Consider the following 14,887-nt stretch of genomic DNA (forward strand, 5'->3'; position numbering starts at 1 on the left):
AATGAAAATAGGGAAAGGGGATGAAGGAGAGTAGATGGGAGAGGAGGGGGATTAAAAAGGAGTGAAGGTATACCTGTACTTAGAGATGAATGTTAACTTCATGCACTGCAAGCAGGTACTGATAAAATAAAATTTTCAAAAATAGAAAAACAAAGCACAGGTGCACTCTCTCGTTAACTCCATATCAGGCCCTGCATATGTATCCCCTCTCCCTACTCCTAACTCCTATCCAGACTCTGAGAAATTTATTCTTCTTGTCAAACAGCAACAAGATTGCCTGAGTGGTGGAGTCATGGGGACCTTCAGATATGAAGCCAGAGAGCCTCTGAGGTGACATCATGCACCCATCATTAAAACCTGTGATCCCAGTCATGTGGCTGAGGCTTTAGCCTAGAACACAGCCTCTGAACATAGCGTGTGGGCTCGGTAGAATCTCTGACTAACTGACAACACCTGGGTCACCTCACCTCTGAAGGTGGGTTTTGGAAGACAGAGGGCAACTTGGTTTCCATACTCTCTACCTACCTACCCCATCTAGACACGGCAACGTTAAGGATTGGCTTCTTGAAGAGTCTGCACTGTATCTTCTCCCATGTTACATCTTTCCCTCCTCTTTTCTCACCAACCTCGGGGCTGGCGCCGAGGGTCAGCAACCCACAGGGCTCAGGGCTCGCTGTAAGGAAAATGGTTGAACCTGAAAGCAGGTGGTAAACACACTATTATTACTGGTATTAAATTGACTGGTGATATACCTTTAATCTAACCATTTTTATATTTCTTCTTCTTCTTCTTCAACTATTACCTCTAATCTTCCATCAGACACTAAATTTCCAAAGATAGGAAGTGAAATTGTTCTTTTCTATTACCTGTCTTTACTGTCTATAACAATTTCTGCACATAATTTTAAAAATGATGTTACACAGCCTGCAGCAAGATGTAAGGAAAAGAAACGGATTTGGGAATTACACATACACCAGGATATTGATTCTAATTATGGGTTTAAATTTTAAATTGAGCTAAGGCTACATAGCTGTAATGATAAAATAATTGCTAACGTTTATCAAACTATTACACTGAGTCCAAAATCTTAGTGAGAATCACATATGTACTATCTCATTTATATTTTCAGTATGCTAACAGATTATTTCTAATTTTGATCTCTTTGTACAGACTTGAAACCAAAGCACAAGAAATATAAATAATTTGTCAGATTCACACAGTTGCCAAGTGCCAAAATTATGAAGTACACTAATTTTTTTTTTTTTTTTTTTTTTTTTTTTTTTTTTTTTTTTTTTTTTTTTTTTTTTTTTTTTTTTTTTTTTTTTTTTTGGTACTAGGGATTAAACACCAGTCCTTGTGCTTGCGAGGCAGATACCAGAACCCCTGAGCTAAATCCTCGGCCCTTGTACACTAAATTTAATGGAGAATTCATGCTTTTGCTAACAGACACCTTCTACTTTCCATGTGACTAAGTGAGCTTTTGCGTACGACTGCAAAACACGCTACTGTACATAGAAGTTTTCTGGTGTGCTGAAAGTGCTGTGGCTTCACACACTGAGGTTGCTTAAACTGATCCTAGGTATCCAATATTGAACCTCATTTGGAATCGCCACTTTCAAGCCAGCCAGACTCTTCTCAGGATATGTTTTCACATAAGATCCCACCACATATTCCAATTTATTCTGTGCCCCGAACTCCTTGCTATGCTCAAGCTAAGCTAAAAGTGCATGGGAAAGTCCGCCTGCGAGCTTCATTAGAACATGGCAGACTTACTGGGAGACGAGAGTTCTGTGGTCAACACACGCCACCTGCCCGCAGAACTATTGGGAAACGAACTACTTGTTGGTAAGTCCTGTGCTGCTGCCTCACCCCTCTCCCTCCAACACACACACCACAGCCATTCTGTCAGGCTGTGAGTTTTAATACCACTGTCAGTTGCCTAAACTTCTTGTGTTCAGAAGTAATAAAATCCAACTTGGGGACACTCGTGGATCGGAGGACACAGAACTTCACAGGCAGGACATTCAGGGAGGAGTCAGCTCAGGCCCTCACCTCCACTTCCTGCCATGAATGCCTTCACTTGTCTCTCACTGCAAGCCACATTTCTCAAAACTCAAACTCAGAAGAATTTTAGCGGCAAAATATAAAATACAAATAAGACAGCAAATTATACCGATGAAGAAAACAGGATGAGCATCTCGGCAAAGAATAAAGAAAGTAAGCTCTATATAATAAATCTTATGAACATGGAGCTCAACAGTAAGATGTATGGCATGCAACTTGATGGGCTCTGTAAGATACTGTTCCTCACAGTTGGGAAATTTCATGGTTCGTTCTCTAGGAAAACAACGTCACACAACTCGGGACTTGAGGATCCTGCTTAGTGAACTGTTTGTAGAACTCTGACCAGAGTTCTCTGGACCTGTGCACTGGGGTTAACAACCTCCCTCCACTTTTGTGTTTGGTTACACATTGTTTGGTACATCATTAATCAGAGAATCTTAAAGTATAAATGCCGGGAGGGTTCTGTGACATCACTGGCTGAAGCATGAGGGGAAATCTTCACAGCTGAGGAAACTGAGGCTCAAAGAACAGTGATGATGAGAAAAGGGAACTAGTCTCAAGTGTTGGTAAACAAGCTCCAGGCAAGACTGACCCGAGGGCTGTCACAGGGGCCACAGAGATGCCAGCAGGTACCCCGTCCCCCGAACTGTGCGCCTTCCTGTGGTCAAGGGACTCCTCTCAGTTCAGCCTCTCAGAGATGAAAGATAATTAGCAAAACAGCTCTGACCATCCAGTTGTGCTGAGACCTAATGAAACAGTCGCATTCGACCATTGTTCAATAGCTTAATGTTCTTGTTGTAAAGGGAAAAAAAAAACCCACAGTTACAAAGAAACTGTGAGTTTACCGGCAGTGATCTCAACACAGGTTTATTGCCATGTAATGATTTAGTCTCTCCACTCTCCTTATGATGGAAACTTGATATTGCCATTTATGAAACTTTTAATAATGCTATAAAACATGATGCCATGAACTCTCTCATGCTGGCACTAATTCAATCCTCTAGTTCCACACTGAACAAGCCCGAATATACTTTAATTTTGGTTCAAATTGTTTCAAAACCACCTGCCTTCTCTCTTCTGTTCCCCAAATTGAATGACTCTGTATAATTGAAATGCGAAACAGAGACACAGATGGAGAGATTAAAATGAGAGAGACAAAGAGAGAGATTGGGTTTTACTTGTAGTAAGTTCAGTGTGTAGTTTATTCTGTGCTCATTTTGGATGTAAGTATTTGGATTTAGTTGGGTTTGGCTTGGTTTTTCTAATGGGGGAACTTGAGGTTTATGTATTAGGAAAGCCTAGAAGCCTTTTCCATGTTCCTGGCATGCAGCCTCCAGGTCTGTCCTGTCCCCTCCAGACCTTCCCACCAACAGTGCCCTCTCTGCTATTGCTTCCGTCCTCCTCAACTTGTTGAATTGTCCTTCATCCTTTGGTCTCAGTGAAACCTCCACTCTGGGATAAAGCCATGGCTTTGTCCTAGTAGATGCTGTGTCTGCAGCTCCCCGAGAACAGAATGAGATCACTAATGGTGAGGACCTTGTATGCCACTGCAACCCGGCTCCTGGCACAGAGCAGATGTTCTTTAACAGTAAAAAATTTTGAAATGATTGAGTGAGCCAATTAATGAATAGACGCACAATTTATTTTCTGCATCATTCTCCTCAGCAGCCACTCTTGCCACCCGAGTCAGTCAGAGATCATTCTCATATGAAAGGTTCAATGTCAACGTCTAAGTAACTGGGTAAACATTGTCATTTGTGCCTCAGTTTTCTCTCCAGTAAAATGAAAATAGCTGTAACACAAGAAAATAACTTAGAGTAATGTTTTGCCCATTATAATAAAGCAACTTGTTTTAACTATAATTATAGTATTGTAGCAGTGATATTACTCTTACAGATGTGTGATATACTTAGTATTTACAAAGATGTGCTTAGTATTTCCTCTTTTACTCAGTCTATTAAATTACTACAAGATGCCTGTGCTGAAAACGCCCAGATGAAAAAGCTGGGCTTTGCGGGCCACATTCACACTCCCTCCCAAGCCCATCGCAACCCCAACACCATCTCCTTCCAAGAGCAATTGGGCTTCCACAGTCATGGCTTCCTTGTGTTTTCCATTTTCTTATCATGCAAATTTTCACCCCTGCACTCTTTTCTTATCTTGTTTAAATCTATTTTAATGCACAGATTCCTCCTTATATCTTTCTTTGCTTTTTGTTTCTGCTGAAGGACTCAGGGGTGGGGGGTAGGGGGGAGTTTGTCCTGTACCTTTGCCACAGCCTGTATCTTGTCAGCTGCTTGCTCCTGGGACAACTCAGGACTGGAGTCAGCAGCTGGACACAGAGACTTTATCTGACTGGGTTCATTCCAATCAACAAGACTCCAGGCTCATGGTATGACCCCCAACCAGGAGGTATACAATGCCTAGTTTTTCTTCCTTCTTGATGTTTACAGGCAGCAATACTCAATTCTTTGATGCATTAATTCACGGAGGTTTGCAAAGTGATACTATTTTATTTTCATTTATTACCTGGAAGAGATTTTTTAAGGAGGCATTTCCCCTCACCTACTACTTAATTACTCAGACCACCATTCATGTAGAAAAGCAAGGATAAAGTTTAGATTCTTACATTTATTTACTCAGTTTTTAGGATAGTGAATTAATTTTCTATCACCTTCTAACATACGAATTAATTTTTTAATATTGTTGCAAATGCACAGATTTTAAGCCACACTGGTGCCTTGGTTCACAGACTTAATTCTTTCCATAATGCTGGCCACCAAACAAATTGGACAAGAACCAAATCAGATTTCCCCATAAAGTCAAAATGGAACCTGACCACTAAATTTGATTCAGTTCTGATCAATTTCAGTTTGCAATCAAAAGCATGGAAATCAAGAATCAAATTCGTGAACTGAGGCATGGCTGCATTTCAGTTTTTATCTGTTCTACCTTTGGCCAGCAGGAGTCACTTCCAGTACACTCCGGAGTCCTTCTAACATGACTTTGATAGCCTTTGATAGCTTTCCCTCTCATACATTTTCTTCCCCAGAATGAAAATCAGCCATTTGTCTGAGACTCTCTGGTTTCTTTGGATGGGATGCAATAGTTAGAAACCATAACCATGCTAGAGATGATTATGGAAAGTGCAGTAGTCATTGTTTCTAGTCATCTTCCATGGATGGACCTAGGACTTGGTTGGCATGCTTGTTTCAGTTTAAACTCAGGATTGCAGAGGTTGTTTAGTTTCTGGTATTACATTTGTATTTTATTTTACTTTTTTCCAGATTGCAATGCTTTTTATTTCTATTTTTCGCCAAATTGCTCTGACTAGGACTAGGACTCTGACTAGTACGGTAAGTCTCCAGTTTACAAACAATGGAGTTGGGAACTTCCACAGATACTGCAAATTCGAATGGATTTCTCATTAGGAACATTTGTAAATGTGAACAAACCATGGAAATAGCTCACGTGTCTGCCAGACATTGTGACAGATGTACTGCGTGGGCTTACTGTCCAGTGCAACAGTGTACAGTAGTACAGTATCATCGGGACTTCCTGTATTTGTGGGGGGGGTTATGCTTTACATTGTATATTTGTATCAAAGGTACATAAGACTCACTTTGTTGGACTTACTAATGAATTTGACTTAAGAACATAACTCCTTAGTAAGATGGGGTCTTACTGTACATGGGTATCCTTGCCCTGATCTAAGAAAGAAACCTGTTCCTGAATTCAGGAAAGAATTTTCCTTTTGAGATACCATTTAGTATGATGTTAGTTATTTGCTTTTCAAATATGACCTTTATTATGTTAGGGTAATTTCCCTCTATTGCTACTTTGTTGAGTATTTTATCATGAAATGATATTGTTTTATCACATACAATTTTTTAATCTGTTGAAATGATCATCATGTGATTTTTTTATGCTTCCTTTTGTTAATGTAGTGTGTCACATTGATTGAATTGTATACATTGAAATATCCTTGCAACCCAGAGACATTATACTTGGTCATGGTGTATGATTTTCTTAATGTGCCACTGAATTTTGTGGGATAGCATTTTGTCAAGGAATTTTGTACTTATATTTATCAAGAAGATTAGTCTTACTTTTCCTTTCTTAGAGAACTTTTTTCTGGCTTTAGAATCAAAGTAATGCCTGCCTCACTGAATGAGTTAATAAAGGTTTCTTCTCTTCAATTTTTCCTAAGGTTTGAGAATGATTGGCATTAATTTTCTTTATATGTTTGTTAACACTCACCAAAGAAGCCAGATGTGGTGTCCTACATGGTAACTCCAGCTTTTCAGTAGGCTGAAACTGAAGAATACAAGCCAGCCTCAGCAACTTAGCAAAATAAAATATAAAAAGGGTGGGGGCATGGCTTATTGTTAGAGTGTTTGCATTGTATTCAGGAAGCCCTATGTTCAATCTTCAGTACCAAGAAAACAAAATCATCAGTGAAGTCATCAGGTTCTGGGCTTTCTTTTGTTGTGAGGCTTTTTATTACTGATTCAATGTTCTTACTATTAGTTATAGTTCTTTTCCAAGTTTATATTTCTCCATGATTCAATTGGGGTGGTGCCTATGTTTTGAGGAAGTTAACCGTTTCCATTAAGTTATCCAATTTGTTGACATGTAATTTCCATTCTAGTGTTATGATTCTTTATATTCATGGAAAAAAATGTAATGTTTCCTCATTTCTGACTGCATTTATTTTGATCTCTTTTTCTCAAGAAAGCTATGTGACTCATTTTTTCAAATAACCAACTTTTAAATTTTATCCTTTGTTTTTCTGTTCTCTATTCCAGTTATTCCTGCCCTAATCTTTATTATTTCCATGCCTATATGAAGTCCCTTCTGGTGTGGAGTCAGATCGTTTATTTGACATATTTCTTCTGTAATGTAGGTCCTTGTCTCTATAAATTTTCCACTTAGTGCTGCAACAGCTGAGTGGCATGCTGTGTTTTCTTTTGCCTCAAGATATTTTGTAATTTTCTTTTTGACTTCTTCATTTTAAGAGTTTGGGTTTTTTAATTTCCACATATTTGTGAAATTCCCTCTTTCCTGGTGGCTTTTGACTTCTGGTTTCATTCTTTTATATGTTAGAAAGATACTTGGCATGACTTCAGTTTCCTTAAACATAAGACTTACCACTGACCTAATATGTCATCTAACCAAGAAAATGTTCTCTTTGCACTTAAAAATAATGTATGTTCTGATGGGAGAGTGTTCTGTACCTGTTTGTTGGTTCCATTTGGTCTGTAGTGTTATTCACATCCCATTTACTTATTAATCCTCTAATTGTACTTTTGATCCACTAAAAGAAGGAAGTGAAACCCCCAGTGCCTCCTGTTACTGTGCTGCCATTCATTTCTCCTTCAGTACTGTCAGTGCTCACTTCATGTATTTAGGTGCTCTGACATGGGGTGTATGTCTGATTATTAGTAGTGTATGTTTCCAGTGAATCATTATATGATGTGATTCTTGGTATGTCATACAGTTTTTTAAAAGTTTCTTTTGTCTGAGATACAAGTAAATATCTGCATTTAATATTTTTTATTTTTAAATTAATTTTATCTGTCCTCTTTTGATATAAATAATGATCACATTACATTTTCTATATTTTCACCTTTGGCCTATGTACAGTATGTCCTTAAATCTATAATGAATTTTTTACAGATAGTACATAGCTGGACCCTTTGAATTTCCTTTTCAGTTTTTCTTTTTAAGTCAGCTACTCTAGTCCATTTAATTATGATTCTTTTACACTAAGATAACTGATAGATAAGCAGTTAGTATTTAAATTTATTAATTGTTCTCTGGGCATCTTTTAGTTCTTTTCCTCCTCCTCTGTGTTTCATTAATCTTCCACTGTAGTTGTGACATGCTTTGATCTTTTCTCATTTCTCCTTTGTATATCATCCATGGGCATTTTCTTTATAATTTCTACAGGGCTTACATAAAACAAAAAATTTTTTCACTTCTTTCTTTTTAATTTTTTCTTATTTTCTTCCTCAAACAAAATAATTTCAAATGATGAGCTTTTTTAAATTCTGCAATTTTTGCCTAGTCAAGACTTCTATTGGATCTTTGCAATGAATTTTTCAGTTTAGTTATTCCATTCTTCAGTTCCAAAATTTCTTTTTGGTCATTTTTATATTTTCTATCTGTTATTTAATTTTCACCACTTTCTGTCTGATTTTGTCCATATATCATTCTCCCAAGTTCATTGAAAATCTTTATGGTGGTAATTTTAAATCACTTCTTACACAATTAATATACCTTTCTTTCTTGTCAATGTCTTGAGAGTTATTTTATTATTTTTTAATTGGGCCATTTTCCCCTGTGTTCCTTGTAACTTTGTGGTAGTATCTATGTACTTTATTTGAAAAATAAAAGATCTTCTAGTCTTTACAAACTGGCTTTATACAGGAAAAAACTTTTACCAATCAGACTACCTAGAGATTCTGAGAGCCTCTCAAACATATTTCATAGATATTCTTCTCCCGACATGCATGCATATGTGCGTGTGTGTATGTGTGTGTGTGTGTGTGTGTGTGTGTGCATGCATAGATTTCTAATTAAAGAAATTTGCTAGTTTTCTTGTTTCCAGAGCTTCTAATCCCTATTTCCTTTGGTGACAATCTATAATATCACAAGTTCTCTGGAGCAGTAGTATTCCATCAGCGCTTTTTTATTTCTAGTTTCTCCCCAAGGCATCTGGACTCTGCCAGTTTCTATCTGTACCTAAATACAAAGTGACAGAAAGCATTCCCTGGGGCAGCACAATAAGAGCTGCAGTGTTGGAAATATTCTCCACTCTCCTACTTTCTCCTGAAGGCAAATCCACCAATTTGCAGCAGCCTCTGTCTGCTCTGACACTGGAGAACAGCAGAATGCTACCCAGGTGTTTGGTTCCCAGTGGCCCTGGGTATCTGGATTATCCTTGGTCTCAAGAAAGAGAGTCAAACCTTTAGGAAGTCCCATGAAAAGTCAGAACATGATACCTAAGGCATAGTCTTCACTTTCTATTCACAGGGAGAAGCTGAGATCTAGGTTTCCCCCTAACTGTGTGGTGCTGGGCTTGGAGTAGGGGCTCTGTGGCTGGAGCATGCCACACACTGACCTACTACTGTCTTTGTTGCAGCTAACTTCATGCTTATCTGGGATGTAGGAGACTACTGACTAATTTCCTGATTTTCAGTAAGAGAATTGGCATATGTATTACCAAATCAGTATTTCCACGAAAGGAAGAAGAATATGGCCTTTCCTATCCCATCACCTTGTTGACATGACTCTCTTGTTTCTTTTTAAGAGATCATAAACCTATTCTTAGGTTCCCCTAAATAGATTTCCTCTTAAGTCTTCTTGACCATAGTTAGGCAATGTGCCAATACTAATACATGGCAGTTCCCAGTGCTGCAGAGACCAGGATGAGTTTGTTTCAATGTTTCAAGTATTGCAAATATATCATTTACTTTATGCAATAAAAGAAATGGAGTTTTGAGAAATTAGCACATGGGAAATATGAGTGGAAGGTGAATGGTGCCAACATTGCAGAAAGACTGTTTTGTGGAGCTCCTGTTTAATAAGTAATTTTAGTCAGCAAAAATTGGTCTGTCAGCACCAGGCAAAGGCTTAATCTTCTAAGAGTCAGTGAGGAGAAATAAACGTAGTGCAGCTGGAATCATCCACTGAGAAGACCACTGTTTTAGACTGGTGCCTGGGCTAGCGAAACTCTTCAAGGTGTGAGTGTCTGAGCACCTCAGAGTATCTGGTTGACCAAGGAAAAGGACAAAAGTCACATACTCTGCATGGGAAAACAGGAACCAGGACTCAATTGTAGTTCTTTGTCCAGATTTAGGGTGCCCCATTTCAGTGGTATTATAAATCCTGGTTCATTCCAGTAATGAAAGATCATAATAGACATCTTTGAAGAAGATATTGCAAACTGCAGGGAGCCCTGAAATACAGAGCCAGAGCATAAATCCCATTTGCCCAGTGATAGAGTACTGCAGATCTAAATATATTTAGCCACCTGGAGTAAAGGGTCCTTAGAGAGGAGAGAGAAGAGCACAGAGGGGAAAAAGTTATCAAAGAGCTAACTTGCAACACTGTGGGGCAGAAGGAGGGGTAGAAGGTTTCATGTTGAACATAAAGGATAACCTTTTGATTGTGGCTTCGTGGAATGGAAGCTGAACCTAAACCCAGACTCCATAGCCCTCAAGACTATCACAGCAGAGAATACTTCTGGCAGGGTAGATGAAAGCTTAGGGAGACTGATGTCAGAAGTTTGTTATTCTAGCTGAAATGGTTTTTCTCAAGGCCTTTACCTTGGGCTTACTGTGCCATTGGTTTTTATGAATCTGCGTTGGAAATTTACATTATTTTTTCATCAGAATGACAAAAATAATGCTTATAATTAGCTGCTAATGAGAATGTACATGGTGTGCCTATTTGTGTGAGTGTATGTGAAGGACAGTGTGTGTGTGTGTGTGTGTGTGTGTGTGTGTGTGTGTGTGTGTGTGTGTGTGGTGTGATGTGAAGCTCAGCAGCTGGAGGAAGGTGACTGGATTGAAGTGAAAGACTGATCTGAGGACTCACATATTTTGTTCCCTTGCCCAGCCACCCCACACCCTTGCATCTGGGGCTGCCGTACCAGCGAGCTGTGCATGCAGCTGCCATGTAGGACTCTGGATAAGGAAGTGTTTGCCAGGAAAGCCTCCAATGAAGTTGTATCTGGGCTTGTTCTAAATAGCAAAAGGAAGTTCTCTTTGTAGGAGACATCTGAAATTCCTTCCCCAGAGCCAGGTAAAGAGCAGATGCTTTTCAGGAGTACAAAGCACACTTTTCTTAGTACATTTCTGGCTCTAGGCATAAAAGGAAGCAGCACGTGAGCCAACCAGACAAGACAGCCAACTGCGGCTTCCGTTTTATCTTTTATTAATTGTACAGATAAAACACTCAGGAACAAGCCTGGTATGAAATTTTTAATAAGTTAAAAAGGCCTATTAAGGCATGACAGTTAAGCAGGTCTGAGAATGAGGAAAAAATCCATGCACTTTGGGGATAGATAGGAGTTGAAAAGATGAAAGGTCCAGGAGGTAAAAAGAGCTGAAGAGCAGCCTGTCATGGTAGCTCTGCATCCAGCTGGTTGCTGCCAGCTTGAGTAGAAGATCCCGGACCCAGCAGCTCTCATTTAACAAAAAAATAGCTTTGGGTTTCAGATATGAAACCTCAGCCTCATACTCCTCTCCTTTGAGGAGTCTACATTATGTAGAATTCTCACACAGCTGACCAATTGAAAATGAAAATGTTTCTGAGCAGTTTTTCCAGAAAGCTAAAGTGTTTTCAATCCACACTTGTAATATTTCTCTCAATATAACTGCCCAATTCTTAGAGTAGAAAGCATAGGCTACCTTCATGCAAGCATATCAGTCAATACATGACCACCAATGGACACACAGATTACTCCAGTCTAGAGAATCCCTTGGACCTCCCCTCAACAGATAGGCTCTAGAACTTGAGATCTTCACCAATCAGAGACGAGTAGGATGGAGAACTGTGAGACCAAGGGACCAGCCCCTTGGAGAAGGGTTAGAGCAGAGGGGAGTCTGTGGCCCAAACTCCAGTTAATGATCTGATCCGGGTCTGGGAATGAGGGAAAGTCCGTGCACTTTAGGGACTGATAGGAGTTCAGAAGATGAAAGGCTACCTAGGTAAAAAGGAGCTGAAGAACAGCCTGTCCTGGCCGTTCTGCATCCAGCTGGTTGTGGCCAGCTGATCCTGGACCCAGCAATTCCAAAGTAGACAAACACCATAGAACTTGGGTTTTGTTTTGGGGATCGGGGGTTTCGTTTCTCACAATGATGATTTCAATTTCTTCAAGTTTTGTGATAGTTTTACTCTCTGTAAATGGAAAAAGCTCTGGTACATTTTTAGTTTAAATTCTAGAGTATTATTTTCTGAGAACTATTGCCCTAACATTTTTTTGTTTTTGTTTTTGTTTTTTGCTTGTTGTAGTGTGTAGAAAGAAAATATTTTTATTTAGGCAAGTGAATAAGTCACTTGGCTGGATAGGGACAAGATGTGAGAAAGAGATGTTAAAATACTTGCATAAAAATGGAGAAGCAGGGCCGGGGATTTAGCTCAGCGGTTCAGTGGCCTGCCTCACAAGCGCAAGGACCTGAATTTGATCCCCGGTACCAAAAAAAAAAAAAAAATGGAGAAGCACTTTCTGGATGGAGTGGGGTCAAGGAGAATGATGGAAAGAACAGAAGCCTCAAGGTGGAAACCAAGGAGAGCAATCTGTCATGAGGCCTCATTCCCTTTTAAGAACAGGGACATCTCAAATTCAATTTAAACAATCTTCTATGCAGTACCATACTCCAAGTCTCTGTCTCCCCCAGCCTTCACCATTGTTCACAGCATTTCAATAACACTCAATTCCACAGATAGAGGGGGCTCTAAGATGGTATTTTTGAGTTATGGGGCTGTAACCCATGCTGAGAATACTAAAAATGTAGCCACAAAATGCAAAGTAAAATGTGAATGTTCCTTTGAAGCTGGGAATTTGACCTTGAGAAGATTAAGAACAATCTAAGTCCTTGAGGATTCATACAAATCTTGAAAAGGACACTGGATTTCTCTTACATATTGAAGCCAATCCTAACTATTCATAAACCAATCACAAGCTATGGATGACCATTTCATCAATGCCTTCTGGAATGGTGAACCAATCATATTACACTTTCGTGATGCTCCAGGAAATAGTGTGACATGGCAGAAGTTTTAAATTCCAGTGTGGAAAGGCACAAGCATGTAGCAGGAGTGTGAGCTCAGCAGGTAGCCCACTGAAATGCACAATATCTAAATTCTAATCTGTGGTGATGGAGCACCAAGGAGCAGCAGATTTCTAAAAAGAGAATGCAAAATAACAGAACTGTATCTTTACTTTGAGAAACTAGTCCCTTGAAGCTGATTTTTTAAAATTGAAGAATTACTGAAGCAGTACAGTCCGCCGAGATGGTAGGGACAACAGGGACTTAGTTCCTAAGAAGAGGCTTTGGGAAAGCGGGGGTCAGAGTATGATGTCAAGGCCTGACCATTCGGAATTTCCACTTGTAGGGCAAGTGAAGACTTGAACTATTATTCTGAGAACTTTAAGGCTTGACGCTGTGCCAGTGCTTGTGGAGTGGCTCCTACCTGTGGTGGCCTCCATTAGGAGCTCTTACAGATGGATTTTAGAGAAGGGCATGTGTTTTCCAAGGAAGGGTTATCTGTATTACTGGGGCAATCATGAAAATAAAATCCTTGATGAGTGATGGGATTGGGAAACTCAAAAGGAAGTATGTTTTCATTTTCCCCCCTTTGGGAAAATGTCTTTTTTTTGTGTGTGCAAAATGAAATAGAGATCTAACCAGGCACAATAACACATGCTTGTAATCCCCGCACTTTGAGAAGCTGAGGCAGGAGGATCACAAGTTTGAGCCTGGTCTGGGACATTTATTAAGACTCTGTCTCAAAACAAAAAAATTAAAACAGGGCTGAGAATGTCACTCACTGTAAAGCCCATAGGTATAATCTCTAGTACTGCTGGTGGGAGAGGGCATTCCAAAGAAAGAGAAATTACCGCCCTAGGATTACTAATTTAGCACATGATAATTGATAAAAGCTTGAGTCCTTAACGCTGTACTTTCCCAAATTCTGCTCAATCCATCTGATGCCTCTGTAACTGACTAAAGAAAATCCAGAGACTAGCCTGAAGCATAGTCTCAAAATCTACTTCCTTGTCAAATTTTGGATGACTCAAAAGTTTAACGTAAACCCTTTCTGTTCATCATAAAAGGACCTAAGATGTTAACTTTAATTTCTTTACAATTTACACTATTTTTACATAAACTATTAATGATTTATTAAAAAGAAACTCAACCATGACCCAAGAGCAGAGTCATCAAAATCTCTAGAGTTCTTACTGCCTTGAATGTTTAACTTAATTCAGATTTGAAAACACTTCCAAAATTTTATGAGGAGGATTTTCCAGTCCCATCAACATTTTATCTGGACCTTTTGCCCTTGGCAGATCTTCCACAACATGTGCTCCTGCCTCAATTCCATACGGAGAATCCTTTTTCCTTTTTAGTTGAATCTTCCACTGTGTTTATTTTAGAGATTCTGTCCAGTATTTCTGAATCACAATCTTTAGCCCCCTGGAAAATTTTGTCTGTTTTCTTGTGTTTTGTCATTATTGATGAGGCTCCTTGGCCTATTGTGTAAGACCATTTAAAAAAAATTATCCTAAGAGTTCACTGAAGGAAAATGTGGTCTCAGGTGCTTAAGTGATGCTGAGAAATTGAAAATAAATCAATAAATAACAAAACCTTTAGATAAAGAAATTAAAGTGTATTCATTAAGGTGTAAAATAAAGAAATTTGATTTCTATTCAAATAATGGAGAATAATACATTTCATAGCATTTGAAGAATATAACATTTAATTTTAAAACATACCATAGGAAAAGTGGGAAGTCCCCAAGATATAATATATATTTTGAACACATTCTAAAATATTTCCTAATTACTAGTTGATTATTCTAAAGCCTGTGGGATTCATCTAAGCAAAGCAATCTTTTCTTCTTACAAATCAGGTTATCTTTTGATGCAATTCATTTAATTTCTAATAGATACAGTTTTCAAATTTGGAAATCTACAGCAGTCTAGTCAAAGATAAATTTTTGTTCCCATTCCTAATTACATGATTTTTTGCTTGCCTAAAAAATAAAATTCTGAGAAATAGCCTTGTCACTTAAGCCTTCAATTATGTTT

The sequence above is a fragment of the Fukomys damarensis genome, unplaced genomic scaffold (assembly GCF_012274545.1).
Source record: "Fukomys damarensis isolate Sample0158 unplaced genomic scaffold, DMR_v1.0_HiC HiC_scaffold_14, whole genome shotgun sequence".
Taxonomy (NCBI): Eukaryota; Metazoa; Chordata; class Mammalia; order Rodentia; family Bathyergidae; genus Fukomys; species Fukomys damarensis.